We start from the raw sequence: 13,209 nt of genomic DNA, 5'->3' as shown, positions 1-13,209 counted from the left end.
TTCCAAAGCAATTTTAACTGATAATTATATGAATCTCTGTATCCGAATCACTTGGAAAATCCTGTTTGTCCTCATGCCTCAATCTTGTAAAATCTGTCTGCCTAAAGCCTTAAGAGGTCCTATTTAACTCCAGGCTTGGTTAAACAGCAAAACTAGGACACAAAGGAAGGCATGAAGAGAAGCACACAGCCCGCTACGTTAGCTCCAAGAGTGGTCTTCCTACCATCGCTGGATTTGTCCACCAGCAGAAGTTACTGTACAGAAGTTGGAGTTATGACACTGCTCTTCAGCATGCTAAGAGGATCCTCAGAGAGCATGTCGGTACCTCTCAAAAATAGAGGAAGTCTTGTCACACAATGTCACTATTACTGCACACTACAATATAACAATGAGAGCAGTTCATACCAATGCACTGCACCTCATACCCAAGTCTGCAGTGAAGCAAATTTCCCTCACACAGAGGAGTCCTACAAGAAAAACGCCGCTTTCAAGAGGGAGTGAGCTGCCCTGCACTTACAGCATCTGAACGGGAATCAGGGCAGAAAGCAAACACTCCGTGTGACCTCTGGCAGTTCATACGCATGCCTCCCTGTGTATGCTCAGGCTTAGCCACAGAGATACTGATATCCTGTTGTAAAGGTGAAAGTAGCTTTAGAATTCAAAGCCTGCAGACCTGGTGAATCCTCTCTGGCCTCCTCAGCATCCCAGCTGAGCGAGGGAGCCGAACGGCACTTCATTGCCCATGCTTTGAGTTTAACTGAGACTAAAATAGCACTGAGCAATATAGCAAAGGCAAAAAAAATAACAGCACACAATTTGAATATGATCCTATTTCTAGAGTGAGTTGAATACACCTGTATGGGGAACTTGTGCCTCCACTTACTACTTGAGACCCAGCTAAACTAAAGCGCCGGGTGCTGCCCGCGTGTTTCACCCCCTGACCCTGCGGCTGTGGGTCTGGCAGGGCCCCTCCAGCCCCCGCGGGGAGGGACGACGCGCAGAAGAAAAAAAATCCCCTCTAAGAGAGGCAGGGAGGCGCAGGGAGGCGCAGGGAAGCGCAAGCGGGCGGGCAGGGGGAGAAGCGCAGTGAGCGAGCGGCACCGGCCGCCGGAGGCCGGGACGGAGCGGCCGCCCTGCCGGCAGCGCTGCCCGCGCGGAGGGCACCAGGCCGCGCTTGCTGCCAGGGCGGGCGCCGGGCTCCGCCGCCGGCCGCGGGGGCCGCCGAGTGCCCCAGCGGAGCGGCGGGCAGCGCCGTACCTACCTCAGGGCGAGCGGGGCAGCGGGGGAGGCACGGCCGCTGCGCCCGGCTCCCTCCTCCGGCCAACGTCCAGCGCACCGCCGACGCCCAGGGCGGCAGCCAACCGCGAGCCGCCCTCCGGGTACACCCTTCGCTGCCCGCCAATGGGGAGGGGCCCTGGCCGCGGCGTCACGGCGGTCGCCGGCACGCCCCTTCACCGCCCCTGGTTCCTGGGAGGCCCAGTGCCCCCGCTATGTCCCCCCCGGGACGGGGGCGCGCCCGGCGGCGGCCCGGGCAAGCCGGAGCGGGCAGCGCAGCGGCCTGCGGAGCCCACTGGGCCGCGGGGAGCCCCGCGGGCCCCAGGCGAGGCCTTGCAGGCTCCCCGCACCGGCACAACGATCCCCCCCAACGCGGGTACAGCGGCCTCCGGCAGCGCCCCGCACCGGAGCCTCCCCCCGCCGTGCTCGGGACGAGGCCGAGCACGGGCCGCACCCGGCCCGTCACAGCCGCGTCCTCCCCACGGTCTCCTGCTCGGACCGTTTTCCTGTCACACATCGGCTCAAGTTATTTATGTTCAGTCGACGTTCAGTCACGTCGTTCCCTTCAAGTGTCTTTAACACGGTGCGGGAACCGGAGGAAGTTGCATCATCTGACAAATAGAAACGATACACAGCTTCTTCGTGTGCTGTTGCCAATTTTCAGCTGGAACTGAGGCCTTGAATTAGGTCCTTTATGATGGACCTCAACTGCTAAGCTGGCTTTTCCCAAATAGTAATGGGATGTTGTGGCTATAAATCATGAAAATTATGTGTTAGGTCCTGGGGGGATCCCGGCTGTATAGTGGAGGTGAACGTTAGGGAGTGAGACCTGGAATGGATCAGCAGAGATGTTGAGGGTTTAAGGCCTCAGCAGAACGGACAGAATCAGTGCGGTTTAGAGATACTGTATGAGTACAAAGCCTTTCTCTCCACTCACTAACTCCCACGCTTCTCTGCCCGACCTCAATGTCCAGAACCTTCTACAGTCTGCCTCGTCTTCCTGCAGGATCTTCATCCCTTTCCTTTCCTTGCTGGAGAAGAAAGTTACCTGCTCCAGCTAACTCCTGGACCCTTTTTTCCCCATCTCACTGAGGTATGAGGTCTACTGACCTCATGCAGCACACCGAGCCCTGCCGAAGCTCCTGTCCATCTTTCTACTCTTCTTGAGAAGACATTCATTGCAGTACGTAGGGGCTGGGTCCGTAGGCGGAAAGAAATGGCAAGGGAGAGCTGTCTAGAAAGACTTGAAGAGCACTGGATTTGGGAGTCCGTCTGCCATGGGAACAAGGTCAGTAACTGCTCTTGGTTTCCAACCAAATAGAAGTAAATGAAAAAGCTATAGTAAGAACAACAAAAAAATACTTTCTAGATGAGAAGACAGGTTGTCAAGATACGGTCTGTGAACATACCATGGAATGCAAGCTGCCCCCATCCCATGTCTGGGATCAGAGGAGGAAACCATACCTCTCAACCACAATGAGCTTTTTGCTTGGCCCCAAAGACTTTAAGAAATATTGTCATCGTACAAGGGCGTTGTGGGTATGCCCTCAATATCTAATTTCCACTTTGTGGGCTTAATAAAGCACATATAGTTCTATAAGTTACACGTGCAGACTATAAATAGATCTACGCCTTTTAGAAAATGTATCTTTTTTTTCTTTTTTATTGATAAACTTTGCCAAAACCACTTCATGGGAAGCAGCTTCAGTTGAAGCGCAGAAAGTGAATTATAGGAATTACGCCATTCTGTCGTTCTCACACTCAGTGATTCTAAACTACATATAAGAACTGATTATTTTTAGAGGTTTTTCTTCATTTTATGATGAAATGCAAATATGGACTTTGGCAAGAATGGAATTGTTGGTATGTGCAAAGTTGCCTGTTCTTATCTTTACTCGTTCAAAAAATTCAACTGAAATATGATTATTCTTCTTGCAAAAGCATGTAAATATTTCGTGGCTGTAGAATTTAATTCAACCATGACACCGAAAAAGACGCGATACTGATGGTCCCTCATCATTCTGTGTCATTTCGTCATACTGATCACTTCAAATTTTAAACTAGTACATGGCTGAATCCATCATTATACTCCTGCATAGCCTGGCTTTGATTAAATTAATGTAAGTATTTCAGGAGCTGCTTTGTTTATTGAATTAATCGACAAGCAAACCATGATTAATTTATTGCAGTAAATAGACCTCACCAAATCTACTTGAAGGGGGTTTTTTTTTATTATTTTCTAAGTTTTCCATTTTGGGGGAAGTTCTTTCTTTGAGTAAGATGTTATCTCAAGACTGTCTACAATAGTTTCATATAAGTTTAGTGCCTAATTATTTCTCAGTACTCTTCTAACTTTTGCAGATGAATCTGAACCCAGAGAAATGAAGGCTGAAACCCACAACTTGCTCTGTCTTGCACTGGAGTTCCCAGGCCTGAGCTACAAGGAAATGCATGGAGAAAATTAGTTACAGGAACTGGGTGGGAGCCATCCTGGCAACTCAGCAGAGCATGCCAGGAGAAGGCACCGTGCCTGAACCTAACGCGGCTCAGAAAGGAGCTGACTTCTTTTGCCAAGAGCTGTCAGCTGTGAACTCTCCCCGGGAGCTGGGCAGCTTTGCCAGGCCAGGTCTGCCTTGCCAATGGAAATGTTACACAGATACCCTCCCTTGTCTCGCGTGCTCTGGTTTGGCCACTAGCCAAATGCTTAGAGCACTCTACTGGGAAGTTGAGGGCTGTTTTCAAAGTTGCAGTGTCATTCAAAACATTGACTTAAAAGCATGTATCTGTAGCATAAGCACTAGAAAACTGGGGTTTCTAAGGTGAGCCTCTTTCAGCTTTTTACATTGGAAATGACTACTTAGTACTGACGGGTCTTATATCTGAGTCATCACTGAATGCCCCAACTACTGTGATGGTAAAGAAAAACTTTTTACAAGTTCCCACTGTCCTTTGTGGGGGGCATGATATGATCTAGACACCTACTGGCTCCTGTAGATAAGAAGAGTAGGTTGATTCCTAATTTGAGAATGTTGCTTGGATATAAGCAGGAATGAAGCTCCAGTCAGCTCAACAGCAGCCAACATCTAAACACAGAACTGGATTTTAAAAAACAGTGGCTAAAACCATTTTTTAACACCAAAGCATTTTACTTCCAAAACACTTCTGTTTTTGAAAGAACTTTTTTTATTGAGATTCCTTCATGTGTATATAAAAGACACTTCCCTTTTAGCTAAAAATCTATATACGCCACTTCACTTGGGGTCAAAATATTCTTTGTATAATTTGAAATTATGGGGGTTTGTACATTTTAGTTTACTGATCCTTTTAGAATGTTCTTCATGGGTAATTATGTTCCAGGCTGGGCCAAAACAGTCAGCAAACCAATGATCCATCCATCTCTATTCACAGAGATATACTTGGTGACTCTGGCTGTATCCAGCAGCAGAACTTTAAATGCAAGCAGGAGGAGCAAAACAAGTAAGGACATGAATGAGGTACTCCGCCAAAATGCCTGTCGGAGAGTTGATTTCTGCTACAGATTTGCCATCTCTCTGAAGGGAGATTGGGAATTTTATCAGCACCATTTAAGTCTCCTCTTGCATCTAAAACAGACCAGGTGAACTGCACTCTGTGAGTGTCTATTGTGCTCCATAGAGAAAAAGGCAGCCTAAGTAACCAGCGTGGGCTCATGCTGTGACAGTATAAAGCCAGGTAAGATGAATCCCACCTGCACTGTACTGTGTTCCAGATAGGGAAGGCAGAATTGCTTAAAAAGAATAAAACAAATCTGGACTTCACGTTTTACGAAACATGCTAATATGGAATTGGAGCTGTTTTCTGTAATAAATACCTCCTGGTTTGGGTGGACTGTGATTCCGTCTGTCTGACAATCCCTAATTATAAGATCTAATTCTTACCCAGCTGGAACGCTTTTTACTCAGCACTGTGGGGGGAGTGCTGACTTCCATTACGATAACAATAAACTCCCAGAGTACCTAGAGAGAGGTGGACTTCATAGATTTTATTCTTAGAATATCAAGGATAAATCTTGAATCTGTTGAAGTCAATGAAAAACTCACACCAACTTCTGCTGGGCTAGGATTTCTCCCTAGGTCTCAAATGAACAGGGGAATTGGCATCCCAAAGAGACTGTGTATCTACCTGTCAAACTCTGTTTGTCGTTTAATTCTGATTTTATACTGCAGAGATCAAGAAGTTCCAAGAAGCTTTCAGGCTTTCAGTCAGAATGAGGCTATTGAAAAACATGACCTTTTACTCAAAAGCCACTACCTGCAGTGGCTGTGACTGCCACTGTGAATACTGACCTCACAGCAGAGTACTAGACATCACTGAACAACACGGTCTTGTGTTCTCTGCAATCATGTAGAGAATATATTTACATTCCTATTGCCCAGTAGGGGAAATTGCCATCTCTCAGGGCTTACAGCACCCCCAAAGAAAGACCTTCTACTTTTATTAACACCTGAGATGTAGGGTATATCTGTTCACATTTGTACACACTAGAATTCACAGTAGCATCATATATGTCCATGTTCACCATAAAACTCGGTACTTTTGCATTTGTAGTGGATATTTAGACTGCTGCATCAAATTGAGATGCCCTTTTAAGTCATTCTCGTAATTCCTAAGACCCCAGATAAGTATTTTAAAATTGCTGTGCAAATAAACCTAAATGCAGAAAATTGCAGCCTGTGATATCAAATTAGTGAATTGACTCATTAGAAGACAAGTACTAGGGTCATTGCAAGAAACTGCAGCAGCTCAGCTAAAATTATCTGAAATATACTTCCATAAGAATCTTCATTGAGTCTATTAATTAGACTTACTGATGCTCACGCTAGTAGGGCTTTCAAATCAATAACAATCTACCACTAAGTATGGATCCATAGTGTGAATAAAATCAAAACCGGGGCCTTCTTTTGAGAGCATCAGGGTTTAGTGCTTAAAGAGTCCATTAAAGCAATTATGCCATAGCTGCATTAAAAGTGCAACCTTGCTTCTGAGGCTCCTTTAGCAAATAATGGTTGTCGCTGCCTTAGCTCGCCCAACAGCGGTTTGTGTCTGTCAGAAAGTGCTGACCTTCTTCTGAAAAAATTGCAACAAAACCCAACAGCTTTTTGCATTTATTTAGCGCTTTCCATTTTTGTACCGCTAACGTCTTTATCAATTTGGCAGTAGGAGAATGTGTATTATTCACATTTTAAAGCTGGGAAAACGGACACAAAAATTATGGTTCAGCCCACGATTCACATTCAGATCAGTGTCAGAACAGAAGTTCAGGACTTCTTGACCAATGTTTTTTGCAAGAGTTCTCTTTATGGGCCTTTAAAATCAGAGATTTAATAACGATTTCAACAAAACCATGAAAATAGTGAGAAGTATGTAACGTGTATAGTGACCAGTTCTGGACCAGCACAACGATCTCTGTAGCCATGTAGTAAAACAGAATGGAGCTGGCTAAAAAAAAATACCTATTTTTTTAATGAGGATAGTTTTCATTCTCCAGTACAATGCAGCAGACTCAAACAACTGAAGGTGTGTGAAAGCACGGGAACAAAGTGGGACAGGGATGGGAGGAAGGAAAGAAGATGTCTGCTTAAGCCACGATTGCTGATTAAAAAAAAAATTCGTATTAGACTATTGCTTCAATATGCTGGGGTTCAGCTTCCATTGAGAACGTACATGTTGGAGCAGGTCCTGAAGCACAGGGTGTAACCAAAATTTTACCCGAGAATAACAAGTGGCTGTCCCAAACTAGGTCCCCAATATGCTCCTGCATGTAATCAGGGTGGCAGTACGCTCAAGGGCCAGTCTATTTTCAAATGACATGTGATTTCAGGGTGTCATAAGGCAATTCCGGAACATCTTTGGAAAAGATTAGTCAAAATATTTCTTTGAAGGCACTTCTACTTTGACCCAGTATGTGTGCATACTGAGGTGCAGAAATTACTCTCTAAATCTAGTTTTCAGTTTTGTTCAGTGGTTCAGCTGTAAAATGGGCTATGGTTAAAATAGAGGGGAATTCTTACATCACCAGAAGCTATGGGTAAAAATCAGGACATGATCTAGTAAGTCTTTTGCATTCCTAATTTCTATGGTGCACTAAAAAAGAACAAACAAGGACGCAAATGGATGAAAAGAGGCATACCATGAATTATTATGCTTCCATTGTTTCCTTTTCTAGTAAGAAAAATACCAAAGTGCAGAAGAAGTTTGCCTGTTTGATTATACATGTAAATAAAACCATTTCAATTGTCAGCCTTTGTGTAGTGAAGCTAGTATTCACCTCAGGGCTATATAAATAAAATGTGCAAATTGCTTTATGCAATATGTCCCTGTATATAAATGGATCTTACTGGTTATGGTTTATCATGACAGCCCATCAAAATGTAAGGTTGTATCATATATAAATGACTGCGTTTATTTTAGCTAGTCTATAATGTTATTGGAAAATGGAGAGGAGGATCCAGTTGCCACCAGATTTTCTCATATTCTGATCAAAATTCTTCTTTGAGACCAAAAGCAGTTAAAATTGAACTTACCCATTACATGTAATTGAGATTACCTTCATCTCTTCAAGGGAAGAGGCCACTTGGAGACTTCCCCTCAGTTTTGAAGTTGCAGCTTCCCTGTATCACGAGAAGCCCAACTGCATTTTGGCCTATACGAGGAAATGTCTTTATGGCTGTCTATGGTTGTTTAAAGTCAAAATAGATTCTCTAAATGTAACATGCAGTTTATTCATGCAAAAGTGCATAGCAAGCCCAGATGGGTTACAAATATCCACATCTAATTAAACTTTTTTTCCAAGTTTTACTAACCTCTGTGCAGGTACCTGCTTACATCTCTAGCAGGGAGACCAAACCTCTGATGATGATTCTCTTCCGGTCAAAATGTCACCTCCAGCATCTGAAACCTGACACTGTCTGCTGAAGAGGTAAATATCGAGTTAGGTCCTTTTGATACTCAGCTCTGGCATTGTGAAGGAGGAATGAGAAAACAGACTTGCTATGCAGGATGTATGTTATTTGCCATTTCACAATTAATAGTTCTATTATTAATGCTTCTTTAAGAAGTGAGACCTTTGCTGTCTTTCTTTCCTCTGAGGACCCTAACAGCTCTGGTAACTCTGTATAGTCCAGTAGAATCAAACTACTATGAGGAAGAAGATCTGATAGTCCTAAAAGTAATAAAGTATCATCCTCATTCCTACCTCTCCCTCCTGTTTATGAAAAGAACCAAACAAGTAAAGGAAGTGCAGAGAGTTTTAACCCCTCTGTCGTGGGCAGAGCATAATTGCAATACTTTTACTGGAATCACCTTCGTCATAGAGTTATGGAGGACAAAACTCCACTCTAGTGTCGTTATAACTACTTCACTCTTCTCTACCAGCTCAAAATCATTAAAGATTTTGAGCACTTTTCAGCATGAGCCACATGCTGCTTCTACAACTGGGTGAAAATCCATTCATGTATGCCATGGTAATTTCTACGTCCCTTCTGAGACAGAGTCAGAGGGCTAGCTAGAACTTCTTTGAATCCACAAGATGAAACCAGGAATTCAGAAAGTCCTTCGGAAGAGTGGAATACTGCTTGAAGCCTGCCTGCAAGTCCATCTTTGCACGTTTGTAAGATCAGATATAGAAAGATGCGTGCGTTTTGCCCAGTTGCAAGTCTGTCAGTGTCTCATCTGTTCTACCAGTGGCAATTCTGGTAGCCCTGCTCTTTCTACAGATAGGCAAAACATTGCAGCCTCACCTTTCCTCAGCACCACCGCCATCACAAAAAGTGTCAAAGACACCCGGTGTGTCATTGCCCTGCATAACAAGATGTATTGTAGGTGGCTCCCCTTTGTTGCGTGCTGGGAATAGACCAATTCACTTGCCCTGTTTCTGTTGTTGTATCTATAAAAGTAAAGCCTTACCCAGACAGGTAGACAACGAAATTGCGTACGTATGTAGCATGACCAAAATTGCCTTCTCTAGACTCAGTGCTTCTGCTTTTAAAAAAAGCTAATGGATGGAGATTTGAGTCATATGTACATAGTGGACTGGACTGGATCTTCGAGAAGCTGAGTATTTCTCTGCCCTTAGCTTGCTCAAGAATCACATTTTCAGATTAGCAGCATGAAGGCCATCCAAAGCGTTTGCCTGGTATTTTTGTCACCAGATTAACTAGAGTACTCTCTTTCCATCCTTCCCCCATCACATAGTTAGAACCATACTGCATTTTCATCTACCTTTTACCCCTTGGTCTTAATTTTAATTTCGTTGGTTTGTTCCAGTCATCAAGCTGCTTCTCTTTCAGTTTCAGCCGCTTGGAATAGCAGATTTTCTGACTCAAGCAAGAGAGGTTTTTTGCCAGGTTGGGGTTTAGTTTCGGGCAAACTCTCAGAGATAGGGCCAGCAAATATGTTGCACCATCTTACTACTACAGTTGCTTTCAATATCTTCCTCCTCTGATACCGCTGGCTAGTGTGTCCCCTGCCTGCTACTTCTCGCCAATAAGCTTTGGTCTTTGTCCCGATCTGGTGTGATTCCCTGCTTGCTCGTCTTAATACAGCAGAATGATTACTTGAACCTTGTTTAGATTTTTTGAGTCTAGCCTGTGTTTCTTTGCATGTCTACACAGACTGCATCTCATAATTTGTCTTTTCTGTGTGTCCTCTTTCTCTGTCCAGAGAGATCCCCAACTGTCTTTGCTGGTTTGGGCAGTACTTCCTTTTCACTGAAACTCTTTTGTCTCAAGTCTCCTGTCCCCAGCCTACAACAGCTGAAGTGCAAGTTTCATCTGAGATTGCACACAGATACCCACTCGCACACATGCACACACAGTCCCTCTCAAGCTCACAGCTCAGGGAGCAGGCTTGGCTTTCCGATTAATAGCTCTTCCATTATTCCGTAAAGACTCTTAGTATTTTTTCCTGGTGAGATCTTATCCCCGGCTTTTTTTTCCTCCTTGTTTTGTTTCCTCCTTGCTCTGCCTTACAGTCTACTTTTATTTATTAGGGCGGTATTTTCAAGCTGAGGTAGATATCAACATAAATTAATAAATAAATCATACTAATCTCGTCTTCTTTCTTCACAATGTGAACTTTCCACCCCAAAATTTGTTAGCTGATGAAGCCTGGACTGAAATCTTTTTCTCCCTTGTTCTTCTCCAAAATATGAAGTGTTCTTACATGATCGTTAACTGTAAACTGTGGTACATTAGGGTAAGAGCCTGAATAGTCTTCTAAGTGGGACAAAGCCTGCTCTGCCTCCCATCCATTTAGCTATGGAGATTCCTTTCACTCCACCATCTGGAAGAGTGCAGTGCAGATGAAAAACAGCTCTCCTCAGAGGGAATATGAGGGCCACGAATAGGACCTAGACTAAAAAATCTAATGCCATGAAGATTTCCCATCTTTTTAATCCCCCTATTTTGCTATGTGAATTTTATGACCTCGTTCCTTTTCCCTTGCAGCCGATTCCACCTGCCCAGGAATCTGCCTAGGTGCCTGACACATAAGATGCTTCTTTTGTGCTGCCCTTTAAAAAATACTTTTGTACCCCATAAATACGTCATAAAACATCATACCATTAATCAAGGCCCATTATCTTTCTGTGTGATTTCCAATATTTAGATTTTAAATTTGGTATGTTGAAAAACACTATAGGAAAAATTATAGACCCACCACATAAGTGTATGTGAACACATTTATATGCACATATACACACACATACAAACACATGCGTGTATGCATACTCATACTGTATGTCTTCATCTTCTTCAGAAAAGCATTTAAAATATATCCAGCGTGCACATTTGGAGAACAAAAACTGTACTGAAAACCAGCGTGCCACATAAATTGTTCAGTAAGAGTGAAAGGATTAAAAGCTTCATATTGTGTTTATGAAATCAAATCTTTGTGTCTCTGCTCTGTGCATCCCATATCATAAGCTAATGAATAGTTCCATAGCAACAAAAGTCTACCACTAAACCATTACCTTGATTTCAATTCTTGAACAGAAAGAACACAAAAACCAGAAATACCAGCCCTAAACTTGAGATAATAGCAATGATTTAAATAGGCTGGTTCAGAGTATCTCTTTAATCAGAAAATTAAAACGTTTATCATTTTATCATTTAAAAGAAGGACATTAGAATGAATCAAATAAGGCTGCCTTTGGGTTCACAAATTAAATATTGTTTACAGAATTATAAAGTCTTTGAGCCACCTCCGCAATTTTTAGTGATTGGGGTATTGCTTTAACAGTGATGTAGAATTCAAATTACTATTGGCTCTGACACTATTCAGCAAAATACAAGAAAGGGTCCACCTATTAGGGACATCAAGACGGAGAACAGCAGCATGTATTAACTGACTTAAAAGCAAATGTTTTTGCTACTAAAAGAGATTCTAATAAACGATCAAAATCAAGGCACAGGATGCAACTTCATTTGTTAGTGGCCAATAACAAACAAAGAAAAACTCTCATGTTACTCAAAGTGATTATAGAACAATTTTCTCTCTCTCAAATATTAGAAACCAAACCACATTTCCAAAGAATTAAATAACAAACTCCCCGTCCTTTTAACAAGAGTACACTGTTCTTCTGATGTGAGATATTACAGTTTACCTATTAGTTTCCATACGCATAAAAAACAACTACATGCTTTCCTCACAGCAATGTCCCTGGAGACTTCAAGAGGTAAGACACTGAAAGCAAAGATGTATAATAAATACTTAGTTAAATATACTTCGTATGAGATCCTTGAAGTATTTGGCCATGTCCTGTCTGCTCTTTTCCCTAAAATACCCAGGTATGTATTACAGTTAGTCTCTCCTCCAAACACAACACTCGAAAATGCTTAAGTAAATTAGTATTTCAAGCACAGTCATATTATTCCCTTGAGATCCAAGGGGCCCAATTCTCAGTTACATCTTTTTAATCACCTTGCAATGTAGTGGGCTTCTAAAACCCTTGTGTATAAACAGCCCCTCTGAGAATAACCTTTGTCTAAAGAGTTTCTTTTTCTGGTACAGTACTGGGATAGGGCTCCAGAGCATCCCTCTTCCCAGAGCCCTGTGCCAGGAGACAGAGCAGGAGGTGGTGGGTGGCACAGGAACATGCCAGGAGCGTATTTGGCATTCGGTGATCTAGACCTGCGCTCTGGTTTCCAGGCCTCATGCAGAGTGCTTTATACATTTACAGCATCCTTAACAATCGCGGAGAAAAAAAAGCAGGAGTCAAACTTTACGGTGACAAAAGTCGGACCCTTTCGCTATGTGCCTGAAGGGATGAAAATGTGGCGACGACACGCTGTTTTCCAGAGCAGAGTATAATGCAGTATTTTGGTCTAAATCTGACTGAATATTATAATGCTTCAGGAGAGTACTTTGCCAGAGATGCCAAACCATAGAGAGAATTTTTTTGTAAATATATACACATGCATGTATAATAGAGAGTGTGTGCATGCATGCGTGTATATACAGAAAGACCATCTCCTGAATTTAATTAAAGTAATTTTGCTTTCCTAGAAGAAAATGCGGTAGTTGATCATAGAATCATAGAATCATTTAGGTTGGAAAAGACTCTTAAGGTCATGGAGTCCAACCATTACAAATACATTATACTTTAGGTGTGATAACTGATGGCAAGAGTGATCTCCCTGAATGTAACAGAAACAACATAACTTTGGTGTAATAACAGTTCAGAAATTGAAAAAAACCCGAATAATTAGAAGTGAAGGGTTTTTCTAATATTTCGCTTAATAAAAAAGTTCAAAGATTTTGATAATTCAGTTCGAACTGAACAGTTGGTTCAGCAAAAATGAAACTTCTTTATTTTGAACAATTATTAACACTCCAAATTAGATTTACTTCAGTTTATAAATAAATGTTTTTAAAATAATAAATATCTAAATGTTT

The 13,209-nt window shown here is 42.7% G+C and overlaps 1 protein-coding gene across 1 annotated transcript in view; it reads right to left on the bottom strand.

The window, feature by feature from the left end:
* The window catches only part of AASS (aminoadipate-semialdehyde synthase), a 32,389-nt gene extending 31,024 nt beyond the window's left edge, over positions 1 to 1,365 (bottom strand). Inside the window, exon 1 of the mRNA XM_075146864.1 lies at positions 1,262 to 1,365. The gene's annotated coding sequence lies outside the window, so the exon portion shown is untranslated. The remainder of the gene's footprint in view (positions 1 to 1,261) is intronic.
* Positions 1,366 to 13,209: the final 11,844 nt, after the last annotated feature.

Source organism: Calonectris borealis, chromosome 1, assembly GCF_964195595.1.
Source record: "Calonectris borealis chromosome 1, bCalBor7.hap1.2, whole genome shotgun sequence".
In the NCBI taxonomy this organism is placed as follows: domain Eukaryota; kingdom Metazoa; phylum Chordata; class Aves; order Procellariiformes; family Procellariidae; genus Calonectris; species Calonectris borealis.
This window is presented reverse-complemented; position numbering and strand designations above follow the sequence as displayed.